Consider the following 18,660-nt stretch of genomic DNA (forward strand, 5'->3'; position numbering starts at 1 on the left):
TGCTGACTGGATATGTATGTTCTTTTTTACATACCTGCATTTCATGTGAGATAACACATGTGGACAGGACAATGACTGGTTCTTTTTAAATTGACCCCAAACATACAGCCACTCATGTACACATATCAAATAACATGGTGATAGGTGAGTTCATCTTTGAAATATATTAATCATCATTTACAGAGGAAGATAGTGATCAAAGTGGCCGTCTTTGACATTCAAATGAGATTTGTCAGTATTAAGTGTTTTTTGTCTTTTTTTTCTAAACTGTTAGTATGTCAAACTTCAAAATGTAAATTTATTATCAAGGCAACAGTAGCTGTTTATTCTATTAGTTGTCTTGTAATTATTTAAGGGAATTGCTTTTATGAGTAACAGAGACCGATTATTTCCATAATGAGGTTTATTGAACTAGAAACAACACCTTACCCGAATCTAATTAAAGTCCTCCCAAGCTGTTTACTTGGTGAGTTTCCAGATGGGCCATATTTGAAGCAGATAGCATGAAATTAAATAAAAATTTACCCAGGCACAAATTTTGAGTCATGTTTTTCAGAGGGCTTAATTATTGTGGTATTTTATTTATTTTATTTATTTTATTTTGAGTGTGAGTCCTTTAACCCCATGTAAAGGAGACATATTAATATTTTGCTTATTAAAATATTAGAACCTGTTAGCATTTGTTAGAAATATTTGGGTCAGAAAACCCTTTTTGAAGAACTGCATATGTTTCCATATAGCTATATAAATTATGAAACAGGGAAGAGGCACAATGTAATGTGTTGCATTTTATTTATTTTCCTTAGCATGCAGCAAAAGCAGGGATGAAGAGTTCAATAGTCTCTCCAAGAGATGCTCCTGCATGGTTCATTTATTTGGAATATGCCTTTAAATATATATTGTTGGGTTTATGAGCTGGATTTCCAATTTGAATCGCATTGCACTCTGTGTATAACATTAGACATTATCCATTTTATACAATGTATTTTACACACATTAAGCATCACATTAAGCATTCCATTAAAAAAAATCAGATGTGCATAATATGAGAGGAAGATTAAATCAATAAAACATTGCTCAAAGCAATTGTGATATATGTCCCCATAGTCTTCACACCATAAAACATTGGGATGGAAGATGGATGTGAACGCAGTCAGTTTGGAGTTCATAAACTGTGAAGCATGTGGAATAAATAATCACCTTTTCCATTTTCAAAGAAGATGATTTCCACAGACATGAGGCACATCAGTTAATATTTTGAAGCGTATCTTTTAAATTTATAGCCCATTTGAGACAGAATGTATTATTGTAATATGTCACTGTCATTATGGATTACTCTATTAAAGATTAGTACATCGACAGAGTTTTCTAAATGGTTTACACTCCAGACGCCTATCCAGTCCCTCGTCACAGTGGGTCTGACTGCAGCTGGTATATCATTATGTTCACCACGACCCACTGGGCACAATTAAAGTGAGACAGTTAGGAGGTACGATGATGATCATTACTGGAGAATGTCAAAGTTGTTATTTATGGGATGGAAGTGGGTGGAAATCCCCTCAACCTGCACAATGTTACGTTGTGTTGTTATTTGCTGACTAGATAAACTAAGACAGGAAAAAAAGAGGAATCATCTGAAATTGTTTCCTTTTGACAGTCTGAGCCATGAGCTGCCTAATTTCCCCAGCTAGAAACTTTAACCAGGCTGCGGCCTCGAAACCTGTATGGCAGTAATTAAAGCCAGACGAAGATGCCAGAATAACTAGTGCGCAACACCATAAATTTAAAAACTGTTAATTAAATTCTGGTGTGTAAAATGTATTTGCTGCCAGCATCGGTCACAGCAGTGATACCCATGTGGTTTAAATTTGTTTATGCTTTTCTTTTTTTTTTCCCCTGGAAACTTTTCTCATGATGTAACCAGGTTCCTGTGAGGACTCTTGCCCTTTCCTGCCTTTCCCTCTCCCTTGTTCACCCCCTTCCTCCCCCACTTGTGACCCCAACTAACATGTGGGTTAGACCCACTAGTAATGGATTAGTTTCATATGAGAGCCAGAGCATGAGCAGACCAGAAAAATTCATTAGTCTGCTTTAGATGCTCCCTTAGGATGCAGCATATAGGCATGTAGACGCACACTCACACTCAAAAATATATACACACACACACACACACACATAGGTGAGGCAGGGAGAGGAGAGGTGTGGGGAGCTGTAAAAACTTTTCAGGACGAGGAAGCACAACAATAGTCACATGTGTTAGTGTTTCCTTAAAAGACACTTATGTATTTCAAGAGAAAATCACATGTCCCATGTGACTATAACAATACAGCGAGACTCCAGCCAGCCTCATTATGGAAAATTATAGCCATATATCTTGGCCGGCAGGCATGTACACCAACATGGTCACTAGAGGGCTATCAAAGCCAGTGTGAGCATGGATCTTTGCTGAAGTTAATGGTCAGGTGCACCTCGCTGATTGTACACAGGCTTCTCATTTGTGGTGTTAATAGTGTGTATGTGCAGTATGTGTTACACGATATCATGGCCATGTTCAGTTTTATCACCATTTAGAAAGGTGGGTCACGGGCTGCTGTGAGTGTGGATGTGAGTGTATGTCGCTCTCTTTCTTCTCTCTCTCTCTCACTCTTTCACAGACAAGCTCGCATGCGGTCAGCCACAAACAGCTTTCATATATATGTAGATCACCGCATACTATCATACACACAAGCATTCTCACTCATACTGAGACCACACACACACACACACATACACAGACACACACACACACTGATTTACTGCTTGGGCAGTTGTCCCTCAGCCTGCTTCCTGGTGTTTCAGCAGCGCTGTGGGGGGCAGAGAGGCCTCGGCCCAGAAGATTGAATGTGCTCAGCTTCTTCTCTTGTTAGTTTCCAAAAGACAGCCTTTCAAGGCCAAGGGGTGTACGACTGAGGAGAAGTTTGAAAAGATAACCGTGGAGTTTTAGAGCGGCTATCACGACACAAATCAAAGAAACGCTGTAGCTTCTTTTTTTGGAAAATGTTTTCACTTCCCTGTCAAATCTTTATTTGTTACACCAGATGTGGGAGAGTTTCAGACAGTTGAAATGGATGTAGCTCAAACGGGGGTTTTAAAGTTAGTGCAGTCAGCCAGTTGCCATTATCACAGAGGAGCTCTCCCAGGTAAACACACCCCACCCATATATTGTAGGGACATCTCTGCAAATACGGCACTATTAAAAGCTACCCTCAAAGGATCCCTTCATTTCAGGTGACTGATGCTCGTCCCAGAAGTGTGTCAGCCAGAGGTAAACTCAAAAACAATATTTGCCAGAGTTAGCATTCAACACAATGTGTACAAAAAGCAGTTTTCCCATATTCCTCCCACAGAGGGTCACAACATGGCAGCTTGGTTTGTTTGTTCAAAGGACTTGTGCTTGAGTGTGCAAAAGGCCTAGTCTCTGTTTGACACACAGCTTTTAAAAACACAAACCATGGCCAGTGTAAACTTACAGGGATGCTGCATTTTGTAGTTCAATAATGCTGTACAAATAATGATCGCCTCAAGCATTTTAATTTGCTTGCTTGATGAAGCATAGCATTGCGTTCTATGTGTATGTGTGTGTGTGTGTGTGTCAATATGTGGGTGTTTGTTTCTCTCTTGGTATGCACATATATGCATGTGTGTGTGTGTGTGTGTGTGTGTGTGTGTGTGTGTGTGTGTGTGTGTGTGTGTGTGTGTGTCTGTGTATGTGTGTTTCTGTGTGCAGTGCTGCCTGAGTGATTCCCCCTCAGTCATTGGCTCATGTATTTGTCTGTGACCCTGTTTGTGAGTTGGAGTCCATGTGTCAATAGGTATTTTTAGCACCACCTCTCACTGCATAGCAATGGCACTAATTCGCACCCCTCCAAGATCCCCCCCCACCACCCCACCCCACCATCCCACCACCACCACCACCACCACCACCACCCCCCCACAGCCACAGCGCCTTCCAATCCGCCACAACATTCACTCTCACTGGAAGGAGCCAGCAACAGTCTGCCTGGAAGTTTTTAAAAGCAGGGGGAGAGTTTAGATCCAGGGCTGAGGCTGAAAGCAGATCAGACTCAGGTTACCATGGAGATAAAGTCCTCGGGCAAAGCGTTTGAAATAACTCCAGCGAATTATCTCAGTTTTGCAGTTTTGTTTTTCCCTTGGACTTTGACCAATTGGATTATTCATTACATTTATAAAAGGGGTAGCGCTAATTATATATCCTTACATATAGAAATACATGTGACCGGTGGGCACAGTGAGCAACCAAGCTGAACTGTTTGAGCCGAAGACTGGGGGAGGGTGAGGGCTTCTGTCCGACTGAATGAAAGGCCAAACATGTAATTGGTAAAGACAATGGGTGGAGGGGCAGACACAAAGTAAATCAGGGCACATCCGATGGTGGTTATGTTGAGTAATTCCCAAAGCGCTATTGTTAGCAGCGTGGAGAGAGGAGAGGAGAAGAAAGGAGGGCCATTTTCATTCACAGGGGCTGGCCAGGACAGGTGAGGAGAGGGAGGGAGGAAAAAGGAAGAGAAATCCTAGAGGGGCTAGAGTGACAGTTTGAGCAGGGAGCGACAGTTGTACAAGAGCCTCCCAAATGCCAGAGCAAAGGCGGTTGTCTGCTGCACTGTGACACGGACGGGTTTGTGTGCATTTGATAAATTGTGTGTGTGTGTGCACATGTGCGTATGTACGTGTGTGTGCATGCGTACAGATGAATAGCAGGGGATTTCTGAGTGGGGGGAGAAACCTGACACCCAAAAAGAGTCTACACTCCTCTCAGCTCCCCCCTTCCCTGAGGAAGAGGAGACACAAGTGCGCTGCTACAGCTGAGAGGATCTCCAGGGACCTCCTGACTGTGTGAGGGGTCATCTGGAGCGCCCGCCTAGACCCCCCACCCCCCAACACCCCGCCCACCCCCCAGACTCCCCCACTCTCCACATTCCCCTGACAACACTGTGCTCATCAAACAAACCCAAGAGCTCTTCACACACACACACACACACACACACACACACACACACACACACACACACACACACACATCCAAACATACGATCACTTGCACAGACACTCGAGGCATGATAGAATTCATCCAGCATCTAGTTAAACATTTATGAGACTGGTGCTGCCCACCAAAATTAATCTGCTCACTGTGAATGTGCACGTCCCTGCCGTACACTTCAAAATTTTCCAAAACAAGATTTCCACTGCTTGAAAACAAGTGAAAGACACTCTTACAAAATAACTGATAGCACGAAATTAAAACCAATTAAGGACAGCAGGCAACATAGGTTCTTTACAAAATGAAAACACTTAAACAGGCAGGGTGCTCTATAATTAGAGACCTTAAATCATGACTATGAGGTAATGTTTTTTTCTTAAAATTGGTGTACAGTTTCTTCAGCTCCACCACTCATCAGACAGACAGGCATGTCCTGGCAAATTAAACAGGGAACACAGAAGAAGGGCTCTGTTACAGAGAGCACTGTGAAAAGTGAGAGGAGCTGACACAACCTTTTTCCATGCCGAACACCTAAAAAGAGAGCAACGGGGCTGTGACGCCCACCGTGACCCCCACCCAGGAACCTCCCCCTGGGGCAGACGCTAACCCGGCGACCCCTGACACCTCCACTGCTCCCTGAGGCTCCCCAGGGGCCAATCAAATACAACCTACCCCGGGCCTGTGACACCGATACTGACAAAGCACAGACAAGCCTCAGTAAACAGACATAGGAGGAACACAGTGCTACATGTAGAGCTGCGCATGCACTCACATGGATACACACGCAAGCACACACTCACACACACATGCACACACATATACATATACACATACTGTCTCACATACACCAAGCTTCAATTCAACAAAACATTGTATGTACAGATGTACATTAGCTGTGTGAATGGTATAATTTACATGAAGCCATGATACTTAAAAGGTAATAATTAATTGATTATAATATAAAATCAGAATATGCAGTATTTATAATGAAATGTCTGATATGAGTCCTTTGTTTCATGAAATATGTGCATTATGCTGTGTTAATGTCAGGGTATTTAGCAATGACAACTGTGATGCCATGTAAACACAGCTGATACAGAATGAAAGCCCTAAGCTCTCTCTCTAAGTGGTTGTTTTTTTTTTTTTTCTTTTTTTTTTTTTTGCTATGAGTAATTTATTGCATTTATTTTTCCATGTGTCTGTTTGTCATGTTTTGTGATCGCTGAGCATTACCATGGCAAAGTGAACAAAAGGCAAATGCAAAAAAACAAAACACATGCAGAAAAAAAAAAGAAATTAAACAGAATGCTTCATTCATGGCAAATGGAGCTGTGGAAGTCTCCGGGGATTTCCAACAGCCATTGCAAATTTGAGACATTTACTGGTTTCAGACATTCCCAGTGAAAAAGACACTTGGGGAGATGTTTCAGAGGGTAGCATGCTCGGTATGTGGGTTTGCATCAGTTCCCAACATACTGCAAGCTTCGCATACTGGAACTGATCTGTGTTGTCTGAATCCTGCAGCCCACCACAGCTGTCAGACCACGACAGGGGGGCACAGGGTGTGTGTGTGTGTGTGTGTGTGTGTATGTGTGTGTGTGTGTGTGTGTGTGTGTGTTTGTGTTTGTGTTTGTGTGTGTGTATGCGGAACACTTTGATTTCTAATTCAAATTTCTTTTTTGACTTTAAAGTGAAGCTGAAGAGGTGATAAATTCATGCTACATATTCAAAATGACAGGCAATAGATCATCTGTTATCCCTCAAAAAGCAATAGGTGTTCTGAATTTAAAAAGGAAAAAAAGCTACTGAACCCAATACCTTTCTTGAAAATATAAAGACTTTTTTTTTATCCTGCTGAAAACCTTTTTCCTCATACATGAAAGGCCATTGATGTTTCAGGCAACTCCTCTTCCTTTTTCTTTATCTCTCCTTACCTATCACACAAACTGCTCTCTCTTCCTTGCTGACTCATCAGCACTATACAACTTGAACTCCTCTCTCTCTCTCTCTCTCTCTCTCTCTCTCTCTCTCTCTCTCTCTCTCTCTCTCTCTGTTCATCTCTCTCCAAGTGAATTCCTCACAGGATCAGACCTGCTTTTTATGCCCCGCCGGTTTTCACTCAGTAAAGCGAGAACAAGTAGAGAGGGAGGAGGAGGGAGGGGGGAATAGTGACAACAACAGCTAAAACGCTATGGAGAAAGTGAGCGTATTTAGCAAGCATGAAAATATGTAAGAAGGAGTGGGGCAAAGAGAAAGTGAAGTGGCAAAGAAAGGGAAAGGAAGAAAGGGGAATAAAGAAAGGAAATAATACTGAAAAGGTCATAATTTCTGCCAGAGGATTTGCAGTTGCCAGGACAACCAACAAAGCAGAGCCAGTTGGACGATGTGCACAAACAAAAGGGTGAAAAGAAAGGGAACAAAAGACGGAGAATTACTTGGGGATAACTTTTTTGGGGGGGACCTGTTAGTATTCTGCCGCTGCACTTCATGGATAATAATTCTCAAATACCCTTCAACTATTCAACTCTGTATTATCTTTTTTTTTTTTTCCTATCTTGACCCGCAAAGTTGTCTCCCTCTTGGACAACATAACTCTATATGTACAACGACTGTGAAAAACAAAGTTACAAAGAAAACCAAACCTCATCTAATAGACACTATGATGATAGCATCGTGGCTAAAGCCATTACAAGAACAGAGAGACAACTCCGGCTCATGAGGCAGTTATGAAGTGGTTTATATGAAGCCCTAGGACTTGAGGGTAGGAAAGTTTAACCATTAAACAGAGGAGAGAGGGGAGAGAAAATGCCAGGGAGAGAGAGAGCGAGTATGTTTGGGTTTTAACCATGAATTGAAAATGGGAGATAGAATGTTAATGATATGCAGGGAGAGCGAGGCAAGGCGAGATGAAAGTCCAGCTGAAGTCTTTATAGATGCAAAGGGACATGGAGAGAGCAAGGAGGGAGGAAGAGGATGGAGGAGGGGAGGAGAAGGGGCAGTAGAGATGTGAGGGGGGGTTGAGTAGGTGATGGTGGCCTGGGTGGAGCAGAAACAGGCAAAAGGCCGGGGCGGGTTAGACGTTCACAGGGGATTTCGAGAACTGGTGAACTAATAGAGCACATTTATGTAACTGTGTGTACGTGTGTGTGTGTGTGAGTGTGTGTGTTTGTGTATATGTAAATACATGTGGTCCATATGGCATTTTGGTTTTACATACTTTTCTATGAATTCACACAAAGAATGCATGCGGTCCATATCGCATTCTTACATATTTCTCCATGAATATATGGCAGAAATTCAGATCCACTAATGCACAACACACAAGCAGAACTACAGACAACCTCTCTCCTCCACAGACACACACACACACACACACACACACACACATACACACGCACACAGACATACACAAACACACATCTGTTAGTTCTTGAGGGATGACAGATGATCCATTGCCTGTCATCTTGAATACATGACATGAATTCATCTTTTTTCTATACTTGGTTAAAAACAAAAAAGGCATTCATGAGACAATATGTACATACTGTTGACATACATACACAGACACACAAACATACCCACTAGCAGTCTGTCTGGCAGAGTGTGTGTGTGTGTGTTCCTCGTGCCCTGTTTATCCAAGGTGGAGCTCAGAGTTTGCTAATGACCTTTATTGTCCCTCGCTGCTGATTGAGTGCCAGCTAAAGTTTCCCTCTCCTCAGTCAGATGGGCAAGTACTGACACATACTCTGTGTGCTGCACAGCCTCTCTCTGTCTGTGTCTAACCGATACTCATGCATTCTGTTGTTATTCAGTACGCACATATCCCCTACGCAGCCCATACATGTAAGTCCTTTCAGCATTACCTCCTATCTCACTTCTGCCTTTTCCTCGAGGATCCCATTTCCACAGTTCTTAGGTTCCTGGTGCATTGCTGTGTTTTACTGTGAAGCCTTCAATTTCAGTCATTATAGCCTAGGGCAGTAATAGTATACTGTTATCCTGGCAATACTCTGTAATAAAGTTGCCTTTAGAGATAAATAGAAAGGTAGAAGCCTGTAGGTCTACATTAAATGGTCCTGGCCAAGTGCTGAGTGGATCAACAGGAGACAGGTTATGAGCTGCATCTAAAAACTACAAGTTTATATTTTGTCAAATTATGAAGAGGAAATAAATCTGTTAAAAAACAGGAGAGAAACATGTGTTACATGCAAAGGGTTAACAAGGTGAAATAACTGTGCCTCGGCATTATGTATCATGTTCCCCAAATCCCACCGTCCCTGTAACAATGAAACTCCCATTCTCCCTAAAGGCTCTCATTGGATTTCATTGTACAGTGTCGTTCGGGTCACAGGTCCCGCCCACGGAGGGCTCTGATTGGGTGGGCCGCCTGGTAGAATATTCAATCAAGCACCTTGCTCGGAGCTGTGATTGGACACAGCCGGTGCAGTTATGTAAATGAGCACCTGGTGGCGCCTGCTGGCCTGGCTGTAGGCTGAGGTTGGAGCAGCGCAGCCGGGGCTCAGATTCAGAGAGCAGCTGAGGCGCAGGGACCCCCGACGGTCTCTCACCCCTTTTTATTATTTTTCAGTCCCCTCGCTGCTGTGGACAAGTTTTTATTCCGAGGTTGTCAAGTTTACATTGTGCGGTTTGTATATTCTGGCTCGTCGTGCCAAGCAGTTGCGGTGTAATTTGTTTTGCGAGTTTTGTCAGAGGTCGCGCTGAGCGCAACAACTGCTGTGGCACCGTTGGATTGCGGACACTTCACTGGCCGAGCATTTTGAAGGACAGCCGCGGAGCCAAAAGACAGCTATACTTGTGTAACGCAGACTTCTCCTAAAAGTTTTGGTCTGGTGTCAAAGCGCACTTCTCCGTGCCTTTTAGGTAAGTAGCCCACTGACACACATCTTGTATGCTGCCCAGTACACCCACGCGCATTTCTTCTCTAACGCCACGCATTTTACTCCGCAAAAACCACGCGCCGTTACAACATTAGCATTATTACAATGGCTATTTCAGACTGTCTCTGTGTGTACATACATGTCCATGGTGGGTGAATGTCTGTGCCTGCCTGCCTCTCACTCCGGCTTGGCGTCTGTAAGTCTCCGTGTGGCGGTGTTTTGGACGCCGGCCACGGGCTGTTGAGGTGTAACATTGCGTTGATTTGCGCGTTTGTGCTGCTGCTGCTGCTGCTGCTACATCATGGTTGAATTATTGTAACGGTGTAACTTTTCCATCACGGTCTGGACTCACTGCAAACTCTGTGTATAAAATTTAGCGACTCCCTTTACAATAGAGAAAACATCATTCAGAGTCTAGGTGCTGAGAGCAGTGCAGTTTGGTTTGTAACCTACATCCACACAGCTACTGCTAGAGCTTAGGTGCCCATCATATTTTACACATTGGTTGTCACATCGCACAGGTGTTTCTACTGCTTTCTTCCAGCCGTCCCTCCATCGTCCCAAGCTTCATTCAGCCCACGCTGATGCACAGGAAGACCCGTTGTAATATGGAGTCGGTCACGATGTAACAAGTTACCCCTTGAATGCCTTTTAGTGTAGCTTTTCACTTACTTTACTCTGAGGCTGCTCAAGAAAACAAACACAAAAGCCCATTAGGTTAAACACAATAAATTCTTCGAGGGATGCCAAGCCCTAAAACTGTAGCGTCCCAGTGGAGCTTGGAGAGTTAGATGAATGGCTCAGTGAAATGTCCAGTGTCTGGGATGACCTCATGCGCCCAGGTGGCCGCTGTCGCTATTAACCCCGTGACCTCACCGCACGGCAGGTGACTTCGAATACGGTAAAACCAGCCGCTCCAGTTTCATACACCCCTGGTCTTAAATGAGGGGGCTTTTTTTCCTTTGGGAAGCAATCAATCCCCAGAAACAACCCTGAAAGCAGCACAGCAGTGTAGCATGGCACTTGAGAAAAGAACTGTGTGGGTACAGAAAACAGTCTGTCCCTGGGGACTTGCTCACTACAGCTCTGGACTATGAAAAGCAACAAGTAGAGGAAACACACGCTGTGTTTTCTTAAAGGCAGCACAGACCAGAAGGGGGTGGTGATAATGAATCCATCATGCTTTATAATAAATGACTGTCATCCTTTCTGGCGACACGGTGGTGATAAAGTGAAATGTATGCAATGAAACTTTCACAGTGACATTGAACCTGTCAAGCTCTGTGTGTCTGTGTGTGGGAGATAGAGAGAAAGGGACAGAGTGGAGAAAATTTGGGCGTGATTGCGTTTTTTTTTTTTTTTTTAATTATTTGCTTGTGTGGAGGTGCCCTGATGGAGGAGCTCACAGTGGACTTCAGTGAGTGGGTGCACAGGGCAGGGAGGCAGGCACTCTAGCCACTTGATGAAAATGCTGGATGTTGATAGCTGGTGGTAGTAATGACCAGGAGCAGAGAATGCAGTCCAGGGGAGTTGTTGCATTGTTCAAGCATTGGGAGGGGGTTGGCTGGGCTGCCTGTGGTATTTGCCAATAGATAGAGAGGCAATAAAAGGCCATTCTTTCTCCGCATCCCTCCCTCTCTGCCTCTGTAGCAAAAGCAGCCATAAAGTGAGGAGGAGCCCTGTGTGTTGCTAAAAACTCCCTCTCAGGCAGCACAGGTCTGCTGGAGCCCTGTCTAATGGGCAGTTGGATGGTAATTCTCCCACAGTGTCCCGCGAGGACCATTGGCCCTGCCTAACTGTCTTTTTGTCAGCTGTGCACAACAGCCGAGGAGAAGCAGAACATTCATTATAGTTGGATGTAACAGCTAGTATGTGAGTATACTGTGCATGCACACACGCTTGGAGAGCGTTTCTTCTATTGATCAGCCTTTGTCTTGGCAGGCATAGGCAAAATGATATTGATTGTTAGTGATTTGTGTAGCCTTATGCACATAGCGCTATAGATTATCACCTGCCTGATCGTGTCTGAAATTGCCATTTTTTTTAAATTTGTTACACTGCAGCCCCTAAATATCCCAAAAGTCAGCACTAAAGGACTGTATAGCTATTTTATTGATGACTAAAAGGGGGAAAATGAATTGAGGTTTTACTGAATTGTGTTACTGCTGCTGTTCTGTTACGGCAAACACACACACACACTGTATGCATGCCTGCACGCACACAAGTATGTGCACTGTCCGCACAAACAAATAAAGCAGCATGGCCGGCTGTGTTTGGGCTCTACAGTGGGTTTGACTAGTCTGATTAATCATTGACCTTAGTCTCTTGTCCTCAATCTAGGTCATTGTTTTGGTGGAGTCAGGCTCTGTGACTTTGTCTTTGTGTTTCTTTAGTGGTTGTTGACCATTTTGAAAAGACTTCAGCAGGTGGCTTGGACTTCAGCACATGATTTAAACGGAGATGCTACACAATGACTAAATGGCATGATTTGCGCAATTGTTTGATGTTCATAGATTGTACATTCTTGTGGCCATTGTGGTTGGTTGACTGCATGAAACAGCAGCAGTAATGGAGATGGTTTCCCTCTAAACAAAAGCACTGTCTTTGATGTGAGATTTCAGCATCCAAAGAAGCCTTCTCAGGGCATCCATATAGGAGACAATAACTTCACTAGCTTCTTTGTACAGGAGTAATTGGCTCCCAGCAGATGTAACAGGAACCGCCCGGACAGTGGAAGTATCCAGTTAAGTCCAAAGAGACGACACGGTTACTCACTTCCACTCTCAACAAACTTAATTGTCTAGCTTCTCTTACTAAACCAGTTTACCCCAAAGTCTAGACAGCTGGATTTTGAAATTACATTTCCCTCTTGTTTGGCCAGATGCACCGCCGCCCTGTGAGACTGTCAGAGAGGAACAGATAAACGAGTGCATTGTGTAATGGGTGGTGACACTTCAAAGCTGCATCTGGAGAACTCGTGGGCTTTACTTGTTGGGAAGTTCTTAAATCTGAGAAGATTTTTTAACTCTGTTTGATTTCCTTTCTCTCAGTCTTCATCTGCAACATCCCACCCCCTCCTAGGTCAGGCCTCTCCACCCCTCCAGCCTTCCTCCACCCCCATCCGTCCTTCCATCCTTCACTGTTATCTAACATACCTTTGATGCCTTAATTGATCATTCTGGCAATCTGTCTCTACATTTTATATGGAGCACGGGTTCTCTTTCTTCATCTTCTATCACTCCATTCCCTTTGAAGCAGCACTAGATGTCTCATTCATTTCCCACCCCCCACCACTCATCCATCTCATCTTCATCCTGCCCTCTCTTAGTCTCCCTGTGAGCCTGCTCATTTATCTGTTTGCTCTACTTGTTGAGGTTGCCCTGGTTAGATAGTACTGCTGGTGGTGGTGGTATAAACAGACTGTTTGCAGGTATATCAGTCTTTTTCAAGAAGGTCTTCTCAGAGGACCACATACCTTTGCTGTATCACACTTGTACAGAACCTGTTTACATCCCTCTGCTTATACCCTGTAATGAAAAACCATCTGTTTTGGTAGAGTTTGACTACCTGTATATAAGCATTACACACTGGAGTGAGATATTATGCATTATAGATCAAGTTGTGGAAGAGTTTTTAAAAAAATCTAATAGCATGCTAAAGTTAGGAGTTGGCAAGTTACATATCCCTACTGTACAACTTGTCAGCTATAATTCATGTTTTGTTACTCTGAAATAATAATAAGATACTTTCCATAAAGTGTGTGATGTTGGGGAAGTAACTGGTCCAGTAAGAGTGGGACAACGCCTCACTCGAAATACTGAATCCTGTGAGCTGAATCCAAATATGAGTCACACTGCGCTCCATCACGTGTCTCAACAACAACTTGCAAGTTATCGCCTCTGGAAAGAGTTGAAGAACCTTATAAAAGATGGAAACTCTCACAAACTTAAAAGCCAAAAGAGCAGTTCTCTCCCGCTCCCTCTCTTTCTCTCTTCTCTTGCCCTCTTTTCATTTTTTTCATCTTTCCTCAAATCCTCACACTTGGTGGTATTTTCATCCGAGTTGCCAGCACACACTGAGCCTCTTGTGGTTTAGTATACCACCAATAATTACTCATGGCTTCCGGCAAATTAAGTAAGCTTTTGAAACCTTGTTGGAAAATGAAAGAAAACTGTGTTCAACATCAAAGCTTGGCTTTTTTATATATGTCATTTCACCTCGATAAATTGTGGTTGTAATGACATCCATGCTGAGTGGGGTGAACCTCTGTCTTTCCCTTCCAGGGGTTTGGAGGGGCCTGTTAGGATCAGGAAACTGTTGTGTGAAGTGTAATTTAGCCCTTTTTAGGAGGCAGTCTGCTGCTGAGAGGAGGAGGGGGGACTGCAAGTGCGATACAGCTATCAGTCCGTGCCTGAAGGTTTTAACAGTGATGAAGTACGTATGTGTTTGTGTGTGTGGAGTCTGGTATAGAGTTTCAACCAGACCCAGACTTCACATTAATCAGGTCACCACAATCTTGGGAGCTTTGTTTTGTTTCTGTGCGAGTATATATCTGTATGTTTATTTTTGTTTGTCTGCTGCAGTAGTCTAACAATATACAGCTCAGGGATATCTTAAGCCTCTCACTGCTCGGCTGTCATTCGTTAGGAATGAGGAGAAGAAGTCTGTGAGAGGGAGGCAGTCTGTTTTTCTCACTTTGACTCAAAATGCTGAGTCTCACTGAACAAATTCCGGTTTGACCTGATCGCGCACTCTTTCTCTCCGCTCCGTTCTGTTTCTCCCTAAGCCATCCCTCCCTCTCTGTCGTCTCACTCTCCCCCTCTCTGTTTCAATAGCTGCTCACTGGATGAATAATTCTCGCTCTCCTGCTGGCACATAGCTGCTTTTGTCCAGCACATACACAGTCTGTCTGAGTCAACCATTTGATTATTGGAGGGCATTTTCCTATCATGTCATCACTCCAGGTTCCCGTTTCCCTCTCCGTGGCAGTAAGGCAGGCCGTTTTCTTTCTGCCCATTGTGAGAGTAACACTGTGCTGTCACATGCCTCTCCTTTCTCCTTTCACCCCGTCATCCCCTCTGCTTCTCACTTCTGCTTCTCTGACAGGTGGCAATGAGACAGTGCAAATTGAATTCCGGGAATTGGATTGTGGTTTGCCATCACACTGCAGCCCTAAAACAGTCCCCAGACAGCCAATTGGTTGTGTCAAACAAGTAACAGAGATCCACATCAGTGTACATTCATACATTGTTATTGTGGTTGCAGTTTTGAGTGTAACACCGAGACTTTAACAAAGGTCAGTGTCAGTACAAATCCATTTTCAGTGTAGCACTGAGCATTAATTTTCATGCAGCTGACACCTCAGGTTCCTTTCTCAGCAGAAGACAGAAGCCTGCATTATTGACTCAACATCTCTGGAAAGTGAAAGGCATTTCTCTCATTGCAAATGGATTGTACAGAGCGAACGAGCCAGAGAGAGGCTAGACCCGAGGCAGGTCTATCTACATGTACTGACACGTATGAACCTCCGAGCCCTTACAGCCAAAACAAGACCACTGTTGCAGTTGATGAGAGTCAAAACCAGTTTGGGGAAAGCACAAGACGATCTCTAACTCCTCTTGCTGTGCGTGCACAGGCAGAGGGCTCCACTCTTTGATGTACTTGATACAGCCAGGTTCAGTAGTTCATACAAATGCCAGTAAATTTCCATGATTGTCGATATTTGACAGCAGAAACAGATATCCCATTCAGCTAGGGCTGGGCAATATATTGATAATATATCAGTGTCGCGATGTGACTAGATATGGTTTCAGATTTTGGATATTGTAATATCATGATGTGACATAAGTGTTGTGTTGTCGTGGTTTTAAGGGATGCAGCACAGTAAAGAGATAACATTTTCTGTACTTACCAGACTGTTTTAGCTGTTTTGTTATTTTCCTCAGCCTGATTGGTCATCATATCCACACACTCACAAATTTTCAATACCAGTACCAATACCTTGTCTTCGATACTGGGTCCTGAACGATACTTTGATACCAATTTTATAAAAGCTCATTATAAAATCATTTCAAATAATGTCTCTGGGTGTAACATAGTGTTTTTCTGGCATGCCTTCACGTTGTAATGTCAGGGAGCCAATCACCAGCATTATTGGATTGTGGTACGAGCATGCTACATGCTTATTGGTTCAGTGATGGGATTTACTCCTTAGGTAGTGAAATTTGGTACCATGCCATCTTTCAATAATTAATAGTATTTAAGCAATTTGGTCGGTGCCATAAAAGTGTCAAAGTTCAGGACCCAGCCCTAATTACTGATGATTGTTAATAAAAATCTCTTGGAGCATGCTGCATGCTTATTGGTTCATCCGTAATAATCATCACAATATTGATAAAGAGGTATTTGGTGAAACAATAGAGTGATATTTGATTTTGTCCACGTCGCCCAGCCCTATATTCAGCACACACTCCTTTATTTAAAAATGTTGTAGAAGCAGTGTTTTAGCATTCAGGCTATGTTATAATAATAACACTGAGTTACAAGTGCAGGATGAAACAACAAATACAATCTGCTCTCATTTTGTTTCCAGTCCTATTAAGCATGGCTGTAACTTAAAGTAAACCCACAGGATAAGGCTCTGTTAGAATAAGAAAACTGAGCTATTAAGCTGCATAGCAAAGGCACTGATACTGAATCTCCAGCATTGGTGTTGTTTTCGAAACTTACTTGGTATCTAAGTATCGATTCTTGTGACATGGCTTGATGCAGTCAATAGACAGCTCAATCAGTATGGTTCATGTTGATTGCAGAAGATGCTCACAGGGCTTTAGCTTGGTTTGGACATTTGTTCGACTCACTTGAATTTGTTATATCAGAATTCAGTGTGCACAACATCAGAGTGGTTGGTACAGCCTGGCGGCCTATTCCCCTCTGTACTGTGAGTTATTGCTGGTCATGCACTGATAAAGATTATTTCCTTTCAACTGTGCATTCGCCACCACACACATGAATGTACCAATGCCTGGCACAAAATTAGTATTTTAGATATGTATTTAAAATCACATACTTTAGTAAATCCCTCTTGGCAATTACCCTGATGGTAGAGCTATAATTAAAAAAAAAAAGGGTCCAGACTAAATAGTATGTTTATACTGCAGTGTCTCTGTGCTGACAGATAGCTTCATATGGCTGGCGTTGATACCTCCTTCATTTGCCAGAGGCAACCTGTGGTAATCAGTCACCATTTGTCTCTGTCTGCCATGCAGATATGCTGAGCAATGCTGAAACCCATATGGAGCGAGGGGCCAAGTGGACCTGCTTCCAAATATGAAGGAGTTGTATGAATAGGAGGCGTGTGGAGATGAAGATTTCATGTTTTGATTGATTTCAGTCCAGCCAGCTGTATGATAATGAAACAAACTTTATTGCAATCATTTTTTTACTCAATTTGCACTACCTTCAAGCCTAGACCCAGGGATCTTGGTGTGAATTTATTGGGTTAGTTGCTTGTGAATTAGATTTGTTAGGAGCTGTGTAGTTGCACGGCGCTGCTTTATGATGCTGCCATGCTGAATCTCTGCTACCAGGCAGGGATGGGTTGTGAATTGTTCTTTTTGGAGCACAGGAATCTGTCCTAATGAGTCATTTGATGCTCACCAAAGCCAAACTATTCCGGGAAACACCTTTTTTTCCCCCCTTCTACAGCTCCCTCAGCACTCTGTGTTCAGTCTTTCATTGTGATTCACCACTGATCAATCATGTTTCACATGCTATTATATACCTTCACCCTTACTTGTTTCACCCCGTTTTACCTCTAAAGAAAGTGCTGTCTACTTTGCTTTATGGAGACTGCCACTATTACTGTTTTTCCTTCGGGTCTCGTAACCCCGTTTCTGTGACTCATCCATCCTCCTCTCCTGCTTCCTCATCTTTTGGTTTAACTCAGAAAATCAGATTCCTCAGTCGTGACTGGCACTTCCTAGTATAGATGTAGTGTGACACACAGCTTTACAATGGGATGACCACAGAATGAACATCATTATGAGCAATAGTAATGCATAACACCATACTTCATCCACGGCTTCCTGACGTGTCATGGAAATGTCATGTCAGCTGTAGTTTCTCAGCTAGCTAAATATTAAAAGTGTAACTGCTTTGTGGTTTTAATTTTTAGACAATAGACCATACCTCATAGGTCTGAGTAAATGTCCTGTTTGAACAAAGCCTCTCTAGACTCTCCACTTTCCATCGTATTATGTAATGGTGACTAATAGATAACAAGGGGAGTAGCTGTGTTGTTTTCTCACTTAGAGTGGAGGAAATAATTGCTTTTTTAATATTTAACTAAAGAGAGCCAAGGGGAAATTCTTTTAAGGTAAAAAAAAAAAAACATGTTTCTTCCTGAACAGTAGTGCAGCCAAACAACTTTACAACTACCTTTGGAGTGGATCTTCTATGAAAACAAGGAAAGAATGGCTCTCCAGGGAGTAGAACTTCACTAACAACATCCCTGCCCTTTTCTCAGGAAAGCCATTAAATGACCCTGTTTTTCTGGCTGACACTATCTCTTCATTCAAAGTCTTGTGAAGATTAGAGGGTGCTTCCTTCTCTCTAGGACTCAGAGGATAGTGGTGCATACTCCCGCCCCAACTTCCTCAAATTGATGGAAATCCAAAAACAAAGAGCACACACCTCTCTCTTTCCAATAAGCATTTGTCAAGT

The 18,660-nt window shown here is 43.1% G+C and overlaps 1 protein-coding gene across 3 annotated transcripts in view; it reads left to right on the plus strand.

Moving 5' to 3' along the window:
• The first annotated feature begins 9,536 nt into the window (after positions 1-9,536).
• Positions 9,537-18,660, plus strand: part of ddr1 (discoidin domain receptor tyrosine kinase 1) — a 36,717-nt gene continuing 27,593 nt past the window's right edge. For all 3 annotated transcript variants that reach the window (XM_030072984.1, XM_030072985.1, XM_030072986.1), the window contains exon 1: positions 9,537-9,919. The gene's annotated coding sequence lies outside the window, so the exon portion shown is untranslated. The remainder of the gene's footprint in view (positions 9,920-18,660) is intronic.

Source organism: Myripristis murdjan, chromosome 16 (assembly GCF_902150065.1).
Source record: "Myripristis murdjan chromosome 16, fMyrMur1.1, whole genome shotgun sequence".
In the NCBI taxonomy this organism is placed as follows: Eukaryota; Metazoa; Chordata; class Actinopteri; order Holocentriformes; family Holocentridae; genus Myripristis; species Myripristis murdjan.